The sequence below is a fragment of the Schistocerca cancellata genome, chromosome 3, assembly GCF_023864275.1.
Source record: "Schistocerca cancellata isolate TAMUIC-IGC-003103 chromosome 3, iqSchCanc2.1, whole genome shotgun sequence".
NCBI lineage: Eukaryota > Metazoa > Arthropoda > Insecta > Orthoptera > Acrididae > Schistocerca > Schistocerca cancellata.
The window spans coordinates 705,795,030-705,808,945 of record NC_064628.1 but is presented as its reverse complement, the minus strand read 5'-3'; the positions used below and the strand labels follow the sequence as shown (position 1 = coordinate 705,808,945).

Genomic DNA, 13,916 nt, shown 5'->3' with positions numbered 1-13,916 from the left:
ATTACAGAGAACGGACGAACAGAACTTGCTTGAAAAAAGCTACTAGTGCAATTTTCGCATTCTGACATTAAGGTGAAGGCGCCGACTCGCACTTTCTCCAGGCGCGAGGTGTCTAGTATTTTTGATATTTATATCGTTTAACGCTAATATATAACTGAGAGATAATGATTACACGATATTTTGCTCGATTAGACGTCTTTAGCCAGGCAGAGTGTAATATTTTTCGTTAAGTTATGGGAATAGGAAGATCGTGAAAGGGGGTATAGCTCAGTCGTAGAGCATTCCACTGCAGATCGAGAGGTCCCCGGTTCAATCCCGGGTGCCCCCTTCATTTTTCAGTATCTCGAAAAAACAAAAGACGATTGTCGCGGTGAGTTGCAAATACATGTTTGAGATGCACTCCGCACGCCATACCGAAGGCTTTGGAGCAACATTTCAATGGGAGGATCGCAGCCAAGGGTCTTGCAGGTCATCGTCCTGCCGCCATGAGGTCGAAATGTACGAAATCCACTTGCTTGGGGGAAGAATCTTGTACACTGAATTTTATAGAATATGGTGATAGGCAAAAGTTTTCATGTACTGCTGCACGGAGAAACAAAAATTGGAGGAGCTGGGATTTGAACCCAGGACTTTCTGCATGCGAAGCAGACACTCTACCACTGAGTTACACCCCCGCCAGAGCAAGTACATCTGGGACGAGTCTCTCCTGGATACTACTGTCATTATTTCTTAGGTTTGAACGGTACAGTAAGTTTTCGAGGAACCTATTCATGACAAGACCTAAGCAGCGTCGACTCCGTGGCGCAACGGTAGCGCGTCTGACTCCAGATCAGAAGGTTGCGTGTTCAAATCACGTCGGGGTCACAATGAAATTTTCGTTTACGAAAGCCATAGGCGAGTATGTCAGTTTAATCAGATACCAAACGATTACAGAGAACGGACGAACAGAACTTGCTTGAAAAAAGCTACTAGTGCAATTTTCGCATTCTGACATTAAGGTGAAGGCGCCGACTCGCACTTTCTCCAGGCGCGAGGTGTCTAGTATTTTTGATATTTATATCGTTTAACGCTAATATATAACTGAGAGATAATGATTACACGATATTTTGCTCGATTAGACGTCTTTAGCCAGGCAGAGTGTAATATTTTTCGTTAAGTTATGGGAATAGGAAGATCGTGAAAGGGGGTATAGCTCAGTCGTAGAGCATTCGACTGCAGATCGAGAGGTCCCCGGTTCAATCCCGGGTGCCCCCTTCATTTTTCAGTATCTCGAAAAAACAAAAGACGATTGTCGCGGTGAGTTGCAAATACATGTTTGAGATGCACTCCGCACGCCATACCGAAGGCTTTGGAGCAACATTTCAATGGGAGGATCGCAGCCAAGGGTCTTGCAGGTCATCGTCCTGCCGCCATGAGGTCGAACTGTACGAAATCCACTTGCTTGGGGGAAGAATCTTGTACACTGAATTTTATAGAATATGGTGATAGGCAAAAGTTTTCATGTACTGCTGCACGGAGAAACAAAAATTGGAGGAGCTGGGATTTGAACCCAGGACTTTCTGCATGCGAAGCAGACACTCTACCACTGAGTTACACCCCCGCCAGAGCAAGTACATCTGGGACGAGTCTCTCCTGGATACTACTGTCATTATTTCTTAGGTTTGAACGGTACAGTAAGTTTTCGAGGAACCTATTCATGACAAGACCTAAGCAGCGTCGACGCCGTGGCGCAACGGTAGCGCGTCTGACTCCAGATCAGAAGGTTGCGTGTTCAAATCACGTCGGGGTCACAATGAAATTTTCGTTTACGAAAGCCATAGGCGAGTATGTCAGTTTAATCAGATACCAAACGATTACAAAGAACGGACGAACAGAACTTGCTTGAAAAAAGCTACTAGTGCAATTTTCGCATTCTGACATTAAGGTGAAGGCGCCGACTCGCACTTTCTCCAGGCGCGAGGTGTCTAGTATTTTTGATATTTATATCGTTTAACGCTAATATATAACTGAGAGATAATGATTACACGATATTTTGCTCGATTAGACGTCTTTAGCCAGGCAGAGTGTAATATTTTTCGTTAAGTTATGGGAATAGGAAGATCGTGAAAGGGGGTATAGCTCAGTCGTAGAGCATTCGACTGCAGATCGAGAGGTCCCCGGTTCAATCCCGGGTGCCCCCTTCATTTTTCAGTATCTCGAAAAAACAAAAGACGATTGTCGCGGTGAGTTGCAAATACAGGTTTGAGATGCACTCCGCACGCCATACCGAAGGCTTTGTAGCAACATTTCAATGGGAGGATCGCAGCCAAGGGTCTTGCAGGTCATCGTCCTGCCGCCATGAGGTCGAACTGTACGAAATCCACTTGCTTGGGGGAAGAATCTTGTACACTGAATTTTATAGAATATGGTGATAGGCAAAAGTTTTCATGTACTGCTGCACGGAGAAACAAAAATTGGAGGAGCTGGGATTTGAACCCAGGACTTTCTGCATGCGAAGCAGACACTCTACCACCGAGTTACACCCCCGCCAGAGCAAGTACATCTGGGACGAGTCTCTCCTGGATACTACTGTCATTATTTCTTAGGTTTGAACGGTACAGTAAGTTTTCGAGGAACCTATTCATGACAATACCTAAGCAGCGTCGACTCCGTGGCGCAACGGTAGCGCGTCTGACTCCAGATCAGAAGGTTGCGTGTTCAAATCACGTCGGGGTCACAATGAAATTTTCGTTTACGAAAGCCATAGGCGAGTATGTCAGTTTAATCAGATACCAAACGATTACAAAGAACGGACGAACAGAACTTGCTTGAAAAAAGCTACTAGTGCAATTTTCGCATTCTGACATTAAGGTGAAGGCGCCGACTCGCAATTTCTCCGGGCGCGAGGTGTCTAGTATTTTTGATATTTATATCGTTTAACGCTAATATATAACTGAGAGATAATGATTACACGATATTTTGCTCGATTAGACGTCTTTAGCCAGGCAGAGTGTAATATTTTTCGTTAAGTTATGGGAATAGGAAGATCGTGAAAGGGGGTATAGCTCAGTCGTAGAGCATTCGACTGCAGATCGAGAGGTCCCCGGTTCAATCCCGGGTGCCCCCTTCATTTTTCAGTATCTCGAAAAAACAAAAGACGATTGTCGCGGTGAGTTGCAAATACATGTTTGAGATGCACTCCGCACGCCATACCGAAGGCTTTGGAGCAACATTTCAATGGGAGGATCGCAGCCAAGGGTCTTGCAGGTCATCGTCCTGCCGCCATGAGGTCGAACTGTACGAAATCCACTTGCTTGGGGGAAGAATCTTGTACACTGAATTTTATAGAATATGGTGATAGGCAAAAGTTTTCATGTACAGCTGCACGGAGAAACAAAAATTGGAGGAGCTGGGATTTGAACCCAGGACTTTCTGCATGCGAAGCAGACACTCTACCACTGAGTTACACCCCCGCCAGAGCAAGTACATCTGGGACGAGTCTCTCCTGGATACTACTGTCATTATTTCTTAGGTTTGAACGGTACAGTAAGTTTTCGAGGAACCTATTCATGACAAGACCTAAGCAGCGTCGACTCCGTGGCGCAACGGTAGCGCGTGTGACTCCAGATCAGAAGGTTGCGTGTTCAAATCACGTCGGGGTCACAATGAAATTTTCGTTTACGAAAGCCATAGGCGAGTATGTCAGTTTAATCAGATACCAAACGATTACAAAGAACGGACGAACAGAACTTGCTTGAAAAAAGCTACTAGTGCAATTTTCGCATTCTGACATTAAGGTGAAGGCGCCGACTCGCACTTTCTCCAGGCGCGAGGTGTCTAGTATTTTTGATATTTATATCGTTTAACGCTAATATATAACTGAGAGATAATGATTACACGATATTTTGCTCGATTAGACGTCTTTAGCCAGGCAGAGTGTAATATTTTTCGTTAAGTTATGGGAATAGGAAAATCGTGAAAGGGGGTATAGCTCAGTCGTAGAGCATTCGACTGCAGATCGAGAGGTCCCCGGTTCAATCCCGGGTGCCCCCTTCATTTTTCAGTATCTCGAAAAAACAAAAGACGATTGTCGCGGTGAGTTGCAAATACAAGGTTTGAGATGCACTCCGCACGCCATACCGAAGGCTTTGGAGCAACATTTCAATCGGAGGATCGCAGCCAAGGGTCTTGCAGGTCATCGTCCTGCCGCCATGAGGTCGAACTGTACGAAATCCACTTGCTTGGGGGAAGAATCTTGTACACTGAATTTTATAGAATATGGTGATAGGCAAAAGTTTTCATGTACTGCTGCACGGAGAAACAAAAATTGGAGGAGCTGGGATTTGAACCCAGGACTTTCTGCATGCGAAGCAGACACTCTACCACTGAGTTACACCCCCGCCAGAGCAAGTACATCTGGGACGAGTCTCTCCTGGATACTACTGTCATTATTTCTTAGGTTTGAACGGTACAGTAAGTTTTCGAGGAACCTATTCATGACAAGACCTAAGCAGCGTCGACTCCGTGGCGCAACGGTAGCGCGTCTGACTCCAGATCAGAAGGTTGCGTGTTCAAATCACGTCGGGGTCACAATGAAATTTTCGTTTACGAAAGCCATAGGCGAGTATGTCAGTTTAATCAGATACCAAACGATTACAAAGAACGGACGAACAGAACTTGCTTGAAAAAAGCTACTAGTGCAATTTTCGCATTCTGACATTAAGGTGAAGGCGCCGACTCGCACTTTCTCCAGGCGCGAGGTGTCTAGTATTTTTGATATTTATATCGTTTAACGCTAATATATAACTGAGAGATAATGATTACACGATATTTTGCTCGATTAGAGGTCTTTAGCCAGGCAGAGTGTAATATTTTTCGTTAAGTTATGGGAATAGGAAGATCGTGAAAGGGGGTATAGCTCAGTCGTAGAGCATTCGACTGCAGATCGAGAGGTCCCCGGTTCAATCCCGGGTGCCCCCTTCATTTTTCAGTATCTCGAAAAAACAAAAGACGATTGTCGCGGTGAGTTGCAAATACATGTTTGAGATGCACTCCGCACGCCATACCGAAGGCTTTGGAGCAACATTTCAATGGGAGGATCGCAGCCAAGGGTCTTGCAGGTCATCGTCCTGCCGCCATGAGGTCGAACTGTACGAAATCCACTTGCTTGGGGGAAGAATCTTGTACACTGAATTTTATAGAATATGGTGATAGGCAAAAGTTTTCATGTACTGCTGCACGGAGAAACAAAAATTGGAGGAGCTGGGATTTGAACCCAGGACTTTCTGCATGCGAAGCAAACACTCTACCACTGAGTTACACCCCCGCCAGAGCAAGTACATCTGGGACGAGTCTCTCCTGGATACTACTGTCATTATTTCTTAGGTTTGAACGGTACAGTAAGTTTTCGAGGAACCTATTCATGACAAGACCTAAGCAGCGTCGACTCCGTGGCGCAACGGTAGCGCGTGTGACTCCAGATCAGAAGGTTGCGTGTTCAAATCACGTCGGGGTCACAATGAAATTTTCGTTTACGAAAGCCATAGGCGAGTATGTCAGTTTAATCAGATACCAAACGATTACAAAGAACGGACGAACAGAACTTGCTTGAAAAAAGCTACTAGTGCAATTTTCGCATTCTGACATTAAGGTGAAGGCGCCGACTCGCACTTTCTCCAGGCGCGAGGTGTCTAGTATTTTTGATATTTATATCGTTTAACGCTAATATATAACTGAGAGATAATGATTACACGATATTTTGCTCGATTAGACGTCTTTAGCCAGGCAGAGTGTAATATTTTTCGTTAAGTTATGGGAATAGGAAGATCGTGAAAGGGGGTATAGCTCAGTCGTAGAGCATTCGACTGCAGATCGAGAGGTCCCCGGTTCAATCCCGGGTGCCCCCTTCATTTTTCAGTATCTCGAAAAAACAAAAGACGATTGTCGCGGTGAGTTGCAAATACATGTTTGAGATGCACTCCGCACGCCATACCGAAGGCTTTGGAGCAACATTTCAATGGGAGGATCGCAGCCAAGGGTCTTGCAGGTCATCGTCCTGCCGCCATGAGGTCGAACTGTACGAAATCCACTTGCTTGGGGGAAGAATCTTGTACACTGAATTTTATAGAATATGGTGATAGGCAAAAGTTTTCATGTACAGCTGCACGGAGAAACAAAAATTGGAGGAGCTGGGATTTGAACCCAGGACTTTCTGCATGCGAAGCAGACACTCTACCACTGAGTTACACCCCCGCCAGAGCAAGTACATCTGGGACGAGTCTCTCCTGGATACTACTGTCATTATTTCTTAGGTTTGAACGGTACAGTAAGTTTTCGAGGAACCTATTCATGACAAGACCTAAGCAGCGTCGACTCCGTGGCGCAACGGTAGCGCGTCTGACTCCAGATCAGAAGGTTGCGTGTTCAAATCACGTCGGGGTCACAATGAAATTTTCGTTTACGAAAGCCATAGGCGAGTATGTCAGTTTAATCAGATACCAAACGATTACAAAGAACGGACGAACAGAACTTGCTTGAAAAAAGCTACTAGTGCAATTTTCGCATTCTGACATTAAGGTGAAGGCGCCGACTCGCACTTTCTCCAGGCGCGAGGTGTCTAGTATTTTTGATATTTATATCGTTTAACGCTAATATATAACTGAGAGATAATGATTACACGATATTTTGCTCGATTAGACGTCTTTAGCCAGGCAGAGTGTAATATTTTTCGTTAAGTTATGGGAATAGGAAAATCGTGAAAGGGGGTATAGCTCAGTGTAGAGCATTCGACTGCAGATCGAGAGGTCCCCGGTTCAATCCCGGGTGCCCCCTTCATTTTTCAGTATCTCGAAAAAACAAAAGACGATTGTCGCGGTGAGTTGCAAATACAAGGTTTGAGATGCACTCCGCACGCCATACCGAAGGCTTTGGAGCAACATTTCAATCGGAGGATCGCAGCCAAGGGTCTTGCAGGTCATCGTCCTGCCGCCATGAGGTCGAACTGTACGAAATCCACTTGCTTGGGGGAAGAATCTTGTACACTGAATTTTATAGAATATGGTGATAGGCAAAAGTTTTCATGTACTGCTGCACGGAGAAACAAAAATTGGAGGAGCTGGGATTTGAACCCAGGACTTTCTGCATGCGAAGCAGACACTCTACCACTGAGTTACACCCCCGCCAGAGCAAGTACATCTGGGACGAGTCTCTCCTGGATACTACTGTCATTATTTCTTAGGTTTGAACGGTACAGTAAGTTTTCGAGGAACCTATTCATGACAAGACCTAAGCAGCGTCGACTCCGTGGCGCAACGGTAGCGCGTCTGACTCCAGATCAGAAGGTTGCGTGTTCAAATCACGTCGGGGTCACAATGAAATTTTCGTTTACGAAAGCCATAGGCGAGTATGTCAGTTTAATCAGATACCAAACGATTACAAAGAACGGACGAACAGAACTTGCTTGAAAAAAGCTACTAGTGCAATTTTCGCATTCTGACATTAAGGTGAAGGCGCCGACTCGCACTTTCTCCAGGCGCGAGGTGTCTAGTATTTTTGATATTTATATCGTTTAACGCTAATATATAACTGAGAGATAATGATTACACGATATTTTGCTCGATTAGAGGTCTTTAGCCAGGCAGAGTGTAATATTTTTCGTTAAGTTATGGGAATAGGAAGATCGTGAAAGGGGGTATAGCTCAGTCGTAGAGCATTCGACTGCAGATCGAGAGGTCCGCGGTTCAATCCCGGGTGCCCCCTTCATTTTTCAGTATCTCGAAAAAACAAAAGACGATTGTCGCGGTGAGTTGCAAATACATGTTTGAGATGCACTCCGCACGCCATACCGAAGGCTTTGGAGCAACATTTCAATGGGAGGATCGCAGCCAAGGGTCTTGCAGGTCATCGTCCTCCCGCCATGAGGTCGAACTGTACGAAATCCACTTGCTTGGGGGAAGAATCTTGTACACTGAATTTTATAGAATATGGTGATAGGCAAAAGTTTTCATGTACTGCTGCACGGAGAAACAAAAATTGGAGGAGCTGGGATTTGAACCCAGGACTTTCTGCATGCGAAGCAGACACTCTACCACTGAGTTACACCCCCGCCAGAGCAAGTACATCTGGGACGAGTCTCTCCTGGATACTACTGTCATTATTTCTTAGGTTTGAACGGTACAGTAAGTTTTCGAGGAACCTATTCATGACAAGACCTAAGCAGCGTCGACTCCGTGGCGCAACGGTAGCGCGTCTGACTCCAGATCAGAAGGTTGCGTGTTCAAATCACGTCGGGGTCACAATGAAATTTTCGTTTACGAAAGCCATAGGCGAGTATGTCAGTTTAATCAGATACCAAACGATTACAAAGAACGGACGAACAGAACTTGCTTGAAAAAAGCTACTAGTGCAATTTTCGCATTCTGACATTAAGGTGAAGGCGCCGACTCGCACTTTCTCCAGGCGCGAGGTGTCTAGTATTTTTGATATTTATATCGTTTAACGCTAATATATAACTGAGAGATAATGATTACACGATATTTTGCTCGATTAGACGTCTTTAGCCAGGCAGAGTGTAATATTTTTCGTTAAGTTATGGGAATAGGAAGATCGTGAAAGGGGGTATAGCTCAGTCGTAGAGCATTCGACTGCAGATCGAGAGGTCCCCGGTTCAATCCCGGGTGCCCCCTTCATTTTTCAGTATCTCGAAAAAACAAAAGACGATTGTCGCGGTGAGTTGCAAATACATGTTTGAGATGCACTCCGCACGCCATACCGAAGGCTTTGGAGCAACATTTCAATGGGAGGATCGCAGCCAAGGGTCTTGCAGGTCATCGTCCTGCCGCCATGAGGTCGAACTGTACGAAATCCACTTGCTTGGGGGAAGAATCTTGTACACTGAATTTTATAGAATATGGTGATAGGCAAAAGTTTTCATGTACTGCTGCACGGAGAAACAAAAATTGGAGGAGCTGGGATTTGAACCCAGGACTTTCTGCATGCGAAGCAGACACTCTACCACTGAGTTACACCCCCGCCAGAGCAAGTACATCTGGGACGAGTCTCTCCTGGATACTACTGTCATTATTTCTTAGGTTTGAACGGTACAGTAAGTTTTCGAGGAACCTATTCATGACAAGACCTAAGCAGCGTCGACTCCGTGGCGCAACGGTAGCGCGTGTGACTCCAGATCAGAAGGTTGCGTGTTCAAATCACGTCGGGGTCACAATGAAATTTTCGTTTACGAAAGCCATAGGCGAGTATGTCAGTTTAATCAGATACCAAACGATTACAAAGAACGGACGAACAGAACTTGCTTGAAAAAAGCTACTAGTGCAATTTTCGCATTCTGACATTAAGGTGAAGGCGCCGACTCGCACTTTCTCCAGGCGCGAGGTGTCTAGTATTTTTGATATTTATATCGTTTAACGCTAATATATAACTGAGAGATAATGATTACACGATATTTTGCTCGATTAGACGTCTTTAGCCAGGCAGAGTGTAATATTTTTCGTTAAGTTATGGGAATAGGAAGATCGTGAAAGGGGGTATAGCTCAGTCGTAGAGCATTAGACTGCAGATCGAGAGGTCCCCGGTTCAATCCCGGGTGCCCCCTTCATTTTTCAGTATCTCGAAAAAACAAAAGACGATTGTCGCGGTGAGTTGCAAATACATGTTTGAGATGCACTCCGCACGCCATACCGAAGGCTTTGGAGCAACATTTCAATGGGAGGATCGCAGCCAAGGGTCTTGCAGGTCATCGTCCTGCCGCCACGAGGTCGAACTTTACGAAATCCACTTGCTTGGGGGAAGAATCTTGTACACTGAATTTTATAGAATATGGTGATAGGCAAAAGTTTTCATGTACTGCTGCACGGAGAAACAAAAATTGGAGGAGCTGGGATTTGAACCCAGGACTTTCTGCATGCGAAGCAGACACTCTACCACTGAGTTACACCCCCGCCAGAGCAAGTACATCTGGGACGAGTCTCTCCTGGATACTACTGTCATTATTTCTTAGGTTTGAACGGTACAGTAAGTTTTCGAGGAACCTATTCATGACAAGACCTAAGCAGCGTCGACTCCGTGGCGCAACGGTAGCGCGTCTGACTCCAGATCAGAAGGTTGCGTGTTCAAATCACGTCGGGGTCACAATGAAATTTTCGTTTACGAAAGCCATAGGCGAGTATGTCAGTTTAATCAGATACCAAACGATTACAAAGAACGGACGAACAGAACTTGCTTGAAAAAAGCTACTAGTGCAATTTTCGCATTCTGACATTAAGGTGAAGGCGCCGACTCGCACTTTCTCCAGGCGCGAGGTGTCTAGTATTTTTGATATTTATATCGTTTAACGCTAATATATAACTGAGAGATAATGATTACACGATATTTTGCTCGATTAGACGTCTTTAGCCAGGCAGAGTGTAATATTTTTCGTTAAGTTATGGGAATAGGAAGATCGTGAAAGGGGGTATAGCTCAGTCGTAGAGCATTCGACTGCAGATCGAGAGGTCCCCGGTTCAATCCCGGGTGCAACCTTCATTTTTCAGTATCTCGAAAAAACAAAAGACGATTGTCGCGGTGAGTTGCAAATACATGTTTGAGATGCACTCCGCACGCCATACCGAAGGCAAGTTCCGCTTCAGACGCCGTGCAGTGTGGACGTGCTTAGTCTTCCGCTCCGCCGTAGCGTTACGTATAGTGGAATATCGTTTGTTTACGTGTTGTGTTGTAACTTCTGTGCGTGTTTCTACGTCGTTGGTTCGTCCTTGGTGTTTCTTATTGTGCTTCTTTAAGTGTGATCTGTGTAGCGGTTTCGACCGCATCGTTTAACCATGTCGTCTCAGGTAATTCCTCGCCAGGCTACAGTCAGTTTTGCATTTGACAAGTCAACCCGCCATGTGCAACCTAGTTCCCTTGAGGTCCATGATTGGTTAGTAGACACATTCGGTATTAATTCGGATCAGGTGCACACTGCTTATTTTGATACCGAACTGTATGTGTTCTTTGTTAAGTTTATGGACCCCCTTCAAGTTGATAGAATTCTTTCCAAATTTGGTCATCAGGTTCTCTTTCGGCATCGGGATGATTCTGTAAGTACCGTGCTGCTTTCCAATGCTTCTATCACGTATACCAGTGTTCGTGTATACAACCTTCCGCCGGAGGTGGATAATGTTTATCTTAAGGAGGGTTTACTCAAGTATGGTGATGTTAAAAGTATTCGTCTTGAACGCTGGTCCAGCCAACATCGCCTGCAATGTTACAGTGGTATTCGCTCGGTCGAAATGCACGTCAAGCAGAATATTCCGTCTCACCTGCAGATCGGTGGATATCGTGTCCACGTTACATATAGTGGTCAGGTTGGTACCTGTTTTTTGTGCAATGAGAGTGGACACGTGCGTACCAACTGTCCGCGAAGGGTTTTTGTTTTAAAAAATTCTCTCGAACAGCGTCGCAAGTTAACGGTCGCTGACCTCGTTGCAGGTGGTTCTGCTCTTGGTGTAGACCAGTCCAATGGTAGTAGCACCCCGCCACCGGTTTTGCATACCCCTGACACGGACTTTCCTCCTTTGCGGGCTAAATCTGATGTTCCGTCTGCTCCTCCTGTGGGTGTGCCGCTTTTGAATCATAAACGGCGTCGCGCACAGGATGGGAATAGTACAGATGAGGATCTCCCTGAGATGCTCCAGTCCGAGCGACCAGCATCCTCCGCGCCGCAGAGTAATGTCGAAGCTCCTTGCCCTCCTGAGGTAGCGGTTCCGGTGGCGGCTGCTGCCGCCCCCCCGGCCTCCGATGCGGCTTCTCTCGCGTCGGATCTTCGGTCGGGCAAGTTGGCGCCGTCTTCCGAACCGACTTCGTTGTCACAACAAGTGGAGCCGCACCAACTTCCTGCTTCGCTGCCCCACACCTCTGCCGGCGGAGCTGCTCCGCTTCCTTCCACCTTTCCGCCTTCCGACCTTCCTGCTCAAGTTTCGCACCCGTGTAGTCCATGTTTGCCGGATGCTAGTGTAGGTGTCGACCAGTCCGTTTCGTCGGATGTTTCCCCCGCGATCCCGGATCCCGAATGTGGACCGGCGCGGGTGGTGTCGGATACGGAACTTGACCCTCCTACGTCACCGGCGGCTGAAGCCTCCCCGCCCGTCAGCCGTCGCAAGTTACGCGTTCAGCCGAACGTCAATGCTGTTCGTAAAAAACCGAAGCGTAAGGGATCCGCGGAACGGGGTAGCAGTCCCCCTCTCTCGGATTCCTCCGTCTCCCCTGCTATGGACTGTGACGTTGGTGCGTCGGTGTAGGTGATTTCTTCTCTCGCTTTTCTCTCCATGGTTCAAGCATACACCTTTCTTACCTTAAATGTTAACCGCATTGAGTCCGACGTTCGCATTGCCTCTTTGCGGCAGTTTATTTACGACTCCTGTGCGGACGTCGTGTTTTTGCAGGAAGTTTTGTTTTCTGATCTCTCTCTACCTGGTTTTCAAACTGTTTTTAATGTCGCACCGGAATATTCAACAGGAACTGCTCTTTTCTTTCGAGAAGGTATTCCTATTACTGACATTGAATTCCTTGACTCTGGCCTTGGGATTGGTTGTCGTCTTTTTGATCTCAGTCTAGTTGTTTTGTATGCCCCCTCTGGTTCGGGTCACACTGGGCTCGATCGTGTTTTTATAAGGAAGAGATTATTTATCTTTTGCGCAAGAGCCCTCGCAGCCTCCTGTTAGGAGGCGATTTTAATTGTGTTTTACGCCCTGAAGATCAGTCCCCAAATTTTAATTATTGCCGAGACTTACATGACTTGGTTCGTACGATGCACCTGCGGGATGTTTGGGAACACAAATATCCAACCCTGGTGAAGTTTACGTTTTTTACCGCATCCTCATGCAGTAGACTCGACAGATTCTATTTATCTGATTTTTTATGTGATAAACTTCTTACTGTCGATGTTATTCCTAATAGTTTTTCTGACCATTGGGCTTTTACTGCAACTGTCAATTTTAACCGCCAACCTGCAAAACTTTATCGTTCCCAGTGGATGTTAAATGTTTCCCACCTTGCCGACAGTGATATGGATGATGTTATGCGTGGCGTGTGGGAGCGCTGTCTTCGCTCTGTCCCGCGTTACCCCTCCTTGCTGGTTTGGTGGACTGCGTTTGCCAAGCCCAAGATTCGTCAGACTTTGATTTTTTACTGTGCTGCAAGGGCGCGTGAGTTTAAGACCACGTACGAATTTTACTACTCTGTCCTGCGTGACCTCTATGACGCAGCAGATACCTCTCCTCTGCGGATCCATGATGTTCGTCGTATTAAAGCCAAGCTCTTGACCCTCAAACGACGACAGATGGATGGCCTGCGAGTTAAGTCGAAACCTCCCTCTCTCGTTGCAGGTGAGCTGACATCTTTGTACCACCTGCTACGGCATCAGACTCGTCGTCGTCGCTCCTTTATCTCTTCTCTTACGGTGGATGATGGACGGCAGCTTATTGTACAGGAGGAAATGGTTCGTGCTCTCCATCAGTATTACACTAGTCTGTATTCTGCCGATGATTCTGCAGAGTCCCTTGCGGATGATGTTCTTGAAGATCTTACTGCGACGATCGCGCCTGATGCGAACGGCGACTTTCTCCGGGAGTTCCAGGTCGATAATGTTTTCGATTTTATTGCTCGCTCTCCGTCTGGTAAATCGCCGGGTCCAGACGGCCTACCTAAAGAATTTTATCTTCGTTTTTGGCCTCTTTTGGGCGGCACTTTTACGCAGATTTTAAATAAGATTGTCAGGGGGATGGATGTGCCTGCCGATTTTAAAGTAGGGAAAATTGTTTTAATTCCTAAGTCTTCTGGTCGTTTATCTGCTGCCAATCTTCGTCCGCTCACATTGCTGAACTTCGACTACAAGACGGCTGCTCGAGCGCTCAATAGCCGATTATCTTCACTGCTTCGGGATGTGG

The 13,916-nt window shown here is 46.3% G+C and overlaps 34 non-coding genes across 34 annotated transcripts; 23 read left to right on the top strand and 11 right to left on the bottom strand.

Annotated features, from left to right (window-relative positions):
- Window positions 1-256: 256 nt before the first annotated feature.
- Trnac-gca (transfer RNA cysteine (anticodon GCA)) lies at window positions 257-328 on the top strand. Its single transcript has one exon. It is a non-coding gene; the product is annotated as a tRNA-Cys (tRNA).
- Window positions 329-602: 274 nt separating this feature from the next.
- On the bottom strand, window positions 603-674 carry Trnaa-cgc (transfer RNA alanine (anticodon CGC)). Its single transcript has one exon. It is a non-coding gene; the product is annotated as a tRNA-Ala (tRNA).
- A 118-nt stretch (window positions 675-792) lies between these two features.
- Trnaw-cca (transfer RNA tryptophan (anticodon CCA)) lies at window positions 793-864 on the top strand. The gene has a single exon. It is a non-coding gene; the product is annotated as a tRNA-Trp (tRNA).
- A 318-nt stretch (window positions 865-1,182) lies between these two features.
- Trnac-gca (transfer RNA cysteine (anticodon GCA)) lies at window positions 1,183-1,254 on the top strand. Its single transcript has one exon. It is a non-coding gene; the product is annotated as a tRNA-Cys (tRNA).
- Window positions 1,255-1,528: 274 nt separating this feature from the next.
- On the bottom strand, window positions 1,529-1,600 carry Trnaa-cgc (transfer RNA alanine (anticodon CGC)). The gene has a single exon. It is a non-coding gene; the product is annotated as a tRNA-Ala (tRNA).
- Window positions 1,601-1,718: 118 nt separating this feature from the next.
- Window positions 1,719-1,790, top strand: Trnaw-cca (transfer RNA tryptophan (anticodon CCA)). Its single transcript has one exon. It is a non-coding gene; the product is annotated as a tRNA-Trp (tRNA).
- Window positions 1,791-2,108: 318 nt separating this feature from the next.
- Trnac-gca (transfer RNA cysteine (anticodon GCA)) lies at window positions 2,109-2,180 on the top strand. Its single transcript has one exon. It is a non-coding gene; the product is annotated as a tRNA-Cys (tRNA).
- Window positions 2,181-2,454: 274 nt separating this feature from the next.
- Trnaa-cgc (transfer RNA alanine (anticodon CGC)) lies at window positions 2,455-2,526 on the bottom strand. Its single transcript has one exon. It is a non-coding gene; the product is annotated as a tRNA-Ala (tRNA).
- Window positions 2,527-2,644: 118 nt separating this feature from the next.
- On the top strand, window positions 2,645-2,716 carry Trnaw-cca (transfer RNA tryptophan (anticodon CCA)). Its single transcript has one exon. It is a non-coding gene; the product is annotated as a tRNA-Trp (tRNA).
- Window positions 2,717-3,034: 318 nt separating this feature from the next.
- On the top strand, window positions 3,035-3,106 carry Trnac-gca (transfer RNA cysteine (anticodon GCA)). The gene has a single exon. It is a non-coding gene; the product is annotated as a tRNA-Cys (tRNA).
- Window positions 3,107-3,380: 274 nt separating this feature from the next.
- Window positions 3,381-3,452, bottom strand: Trnaa-cgc (transfer RNA alanine (anticodon CGC)). Its single transcript has one exon. It is a non-coding gene; the product is annotated as a tRNA-Ala (tRNA).
- A 118-nt stretch (window positions 3,453-3,570) lies between these two features.
- On the top strand, window positions 3,571-3,642 carry Trnaw-cca (transfer RNA tryptophan (anticodon CCA)). The gene has a single exon. It is a non-coding gene; the product is annotated as a tRNA-Trp (tRNA).
- A 318-nt stretch (window positions 3,643-3,960) lies between these two features.
- On the top strand, window positions 3,961-4,032 carry Trnac-gca (transfer RNA cysteine (anticodon GCA)). The gene has a single exon. It is a non-coding gene; the product is annotated as a tRNA-Cys (tRNA).
- A 275-nt stretch (window positions 4,033-4,307) lies between these two features.
- On the bottom strand, window positions 4,308-4,379 carry Trnaa-cgc (transfer RNA alanine (anticodon CGC)). The gene has a single exon. It is a non-coding gene; the product is annotated as a tRNA-Ala (tRNA).
- A 118-nt stretch (window positions 4,380-4,497) lies between these two features.
- On the top strand, window positions 4,498-4,569 carry Trnaw-cca (transfer RNA tryptophan (anticodon CCA)). The gene has a single exon. It is a non-coding gene; the product is annotated as a tRNA-Trp (tRNA).
- Window positions 4,570-4,887: 318 nt separating this feature from the next.
- Trnac-gca (transfer RNA cysteine (anticodon GCA)) lies at window positions 4,888-4,959 on the top strand. Its single transcript has one exon. It is a non-coding gene; the product is annotated as a tRNA-Cys (tRNA).
- A 274-nt stretch (window positions 4,960-5,233) lies between these two features.
- Trnaa-cgc (transfer RNA alanine (anticodon CGC)) lies at window positions 5,234-5,305 on the bottom strand. Its single transcript has one exon. It is a non-coding gene; the product is annotated as a tRNA-Ala (tRNA).
- A 118-nt stretch (window positions 5,306-5,423) lies between these two features.
- Window positions 5,424-5,495, top strand: Trnaw-cca (transfer RNA tryptophan (anticodon CCA)). The gene has a single exon. It is a non-coding gene; the product is annotated as a tRNA-Trp (tRNA).
- A 318-nt stretch (window positions 5,496-5,813) lies between these two features.
- Trnac-gca (transfer RNA cysteine (anticodon GCA)) lies at window positions 5,814-5,885 on the top strand. Its single transcript has one exon. It is a non-coding gene; the product is annotated as a tRNA-Cys (tRNA).
- A 274-nt stretch (window positions 5,886-6,159) lies between these two features.
- Trnaa-cgc (transfer RNA alanine (anticodon CGC)) lies at window positions 6,160-6,231 on the bottom strand. Its single transcript has one exon. It is a non-coding gene; the product is annotated as a tRNA-Ala (tRNA).
- A 118-nt stretch (window positions 6,232-6,349) lies between these two features.
- On the top strand, window positions 6,350-6,421 carry Trnaw-cca (transfer RNA tryptophan (anticodon CCA)). The gene has a single exon. It is a non-coding gene; the product is annotated as a tRNA-Trp (tRNA).
- Window positions 6,422-6,739: 318 nt separating this feature from the next.
- On the top strand, window positions 6,740-6,810 carry Trnac-gca (transfer RNA cysteine (anticodon GCA)). The gene has a single exon. It is a non-coding gene; the product is annotated as a tRNA-Cys (tRNA).
- Window positions 6,811-7,085: 275 nt separating this feature from the next.
- Trnaa-cgc (transfer RNA alanine (anticodon CGC)) lies at window positions 7,086-7,157 on the bottom strand. Its single transcript has one exon. It is a non-coding gene; the product is annotated as a tRNA-Ala (tRNA).
- Window positions 7,158-7,275: 118 nt separating this feature from the next.
- Trnaw-cca (transfer RNA tryptophan (anticodon CCA)) lies at window positions 7,276-7,347 on the top strand. The gene has a single exon. It is a non-coding gene; the product is annotated as a tRNA-Trp (tRNA).
- Window positions 7,348-7,665: 318 nt separating this feature from the next.
- Trnac-gca (transfer RNA cysteine (anticodon GCA)) lies at window positions 7,666-7,737 on the top strand. Its single transcript has one exon. It is a non-coding gene; the product is annotated as a tRNA-Cys (tRNA).
- A 274-nt stretch (window positions 7,738-8,011) lies between these two features.
- Trnaa-cgc (transfer RNA alanine (anticodon CGC)) lies at window positions 8,012-8,083 on the bottom strand. Its single transcript has one exon. It is a non-coding gene; the product is annotated as a tRNA-Ala (tRNA).
- Window positions 8,084-8,201: 118 nt separating this feature from the next.
- Window positions 8,202-8,273, top strand: Trnaw-cca (transfer RNA tryptophan (anticodon CCA)). The gene has a single exon. It is a non-coding gene; the product is annotated as a tRNA-Trp (tRNA).
- Window positions 8,274-8,591: 318 nt separating this feature from the next.
- Trnac-gca (transfer RNA cysteine (anticodon GCA)) lies at window positions 8,592-8,663 on the top strand. Its single transcript has one exon. It is a non-coding gene; the product is annotated as a tRNA-Cys (tRNA).
- Window positions 8,664-8,937: 274 nt separating this feature from the next.
- Trnaa-cgc (transfer RNA alanine (anticodon CGC)) lies at window positions 8,938-9,009 on the bottom strand. The gene has a single exon. It is a non-coding gene; the product is annotated as a tRNA-Ala (tRNA).
- Window positions 9,010-9,127: 118 nt separating this feature from the next.
- Window positions 9,128-9,199, top strand: Trnaw-cca (transfer RNA tryptophan (anticodon CCA)). The gene has a single exon. It is a non-coding gene; the product is annotated as a tRNA-Trp (tRNA).
- Window positions 9,200-9,517: 318 nt separating this feature from the next.
- On the top strand, window positions 9,518-9,589 carry Trnac-gca (transfer RNA cysteine (anticodon GCA)). The gene has a single exon. It is a non-coding gene; the product is annotated as a tRNA-Cys (tRNA).
- A 274-nt stretch (window positions 9,590-9,863) lies between these two features.
- On the bottom strand, window positions 9,864-9,935 carry Trnaa-cgc (transfer RNA alanine (anticodon CGC)). The gene has a single exon. It is a non-coding gene; the product is annotated as a tRNA-Ala (tRNA).
- Window positions 9,936-10,053: 118 nt separating this feature from the next.
- Trnaw-cca (transfer RNA tryptophan (anticodon CCA)) lies at window positions 10,054-10,125 on the top strand. Its single transcript has one exon. It is a non-coding gene; the product is annotated as a tRNA-Trp (tRNA).
- A 318-nt stretch (window positions 10,126-10,443) lies between these two features.
- Trnac-gca (transfer RNA cysteine (anticodon GCA)) lies at window positions 10,444-10,518 on the top strand. Its single transcript has one exon. It is a non-coding gene; the product is annotated as a tRNA-Cys (tRNA).
- Window positions 10,519-13,916: the final 3,398 nt, after the last annotated feature.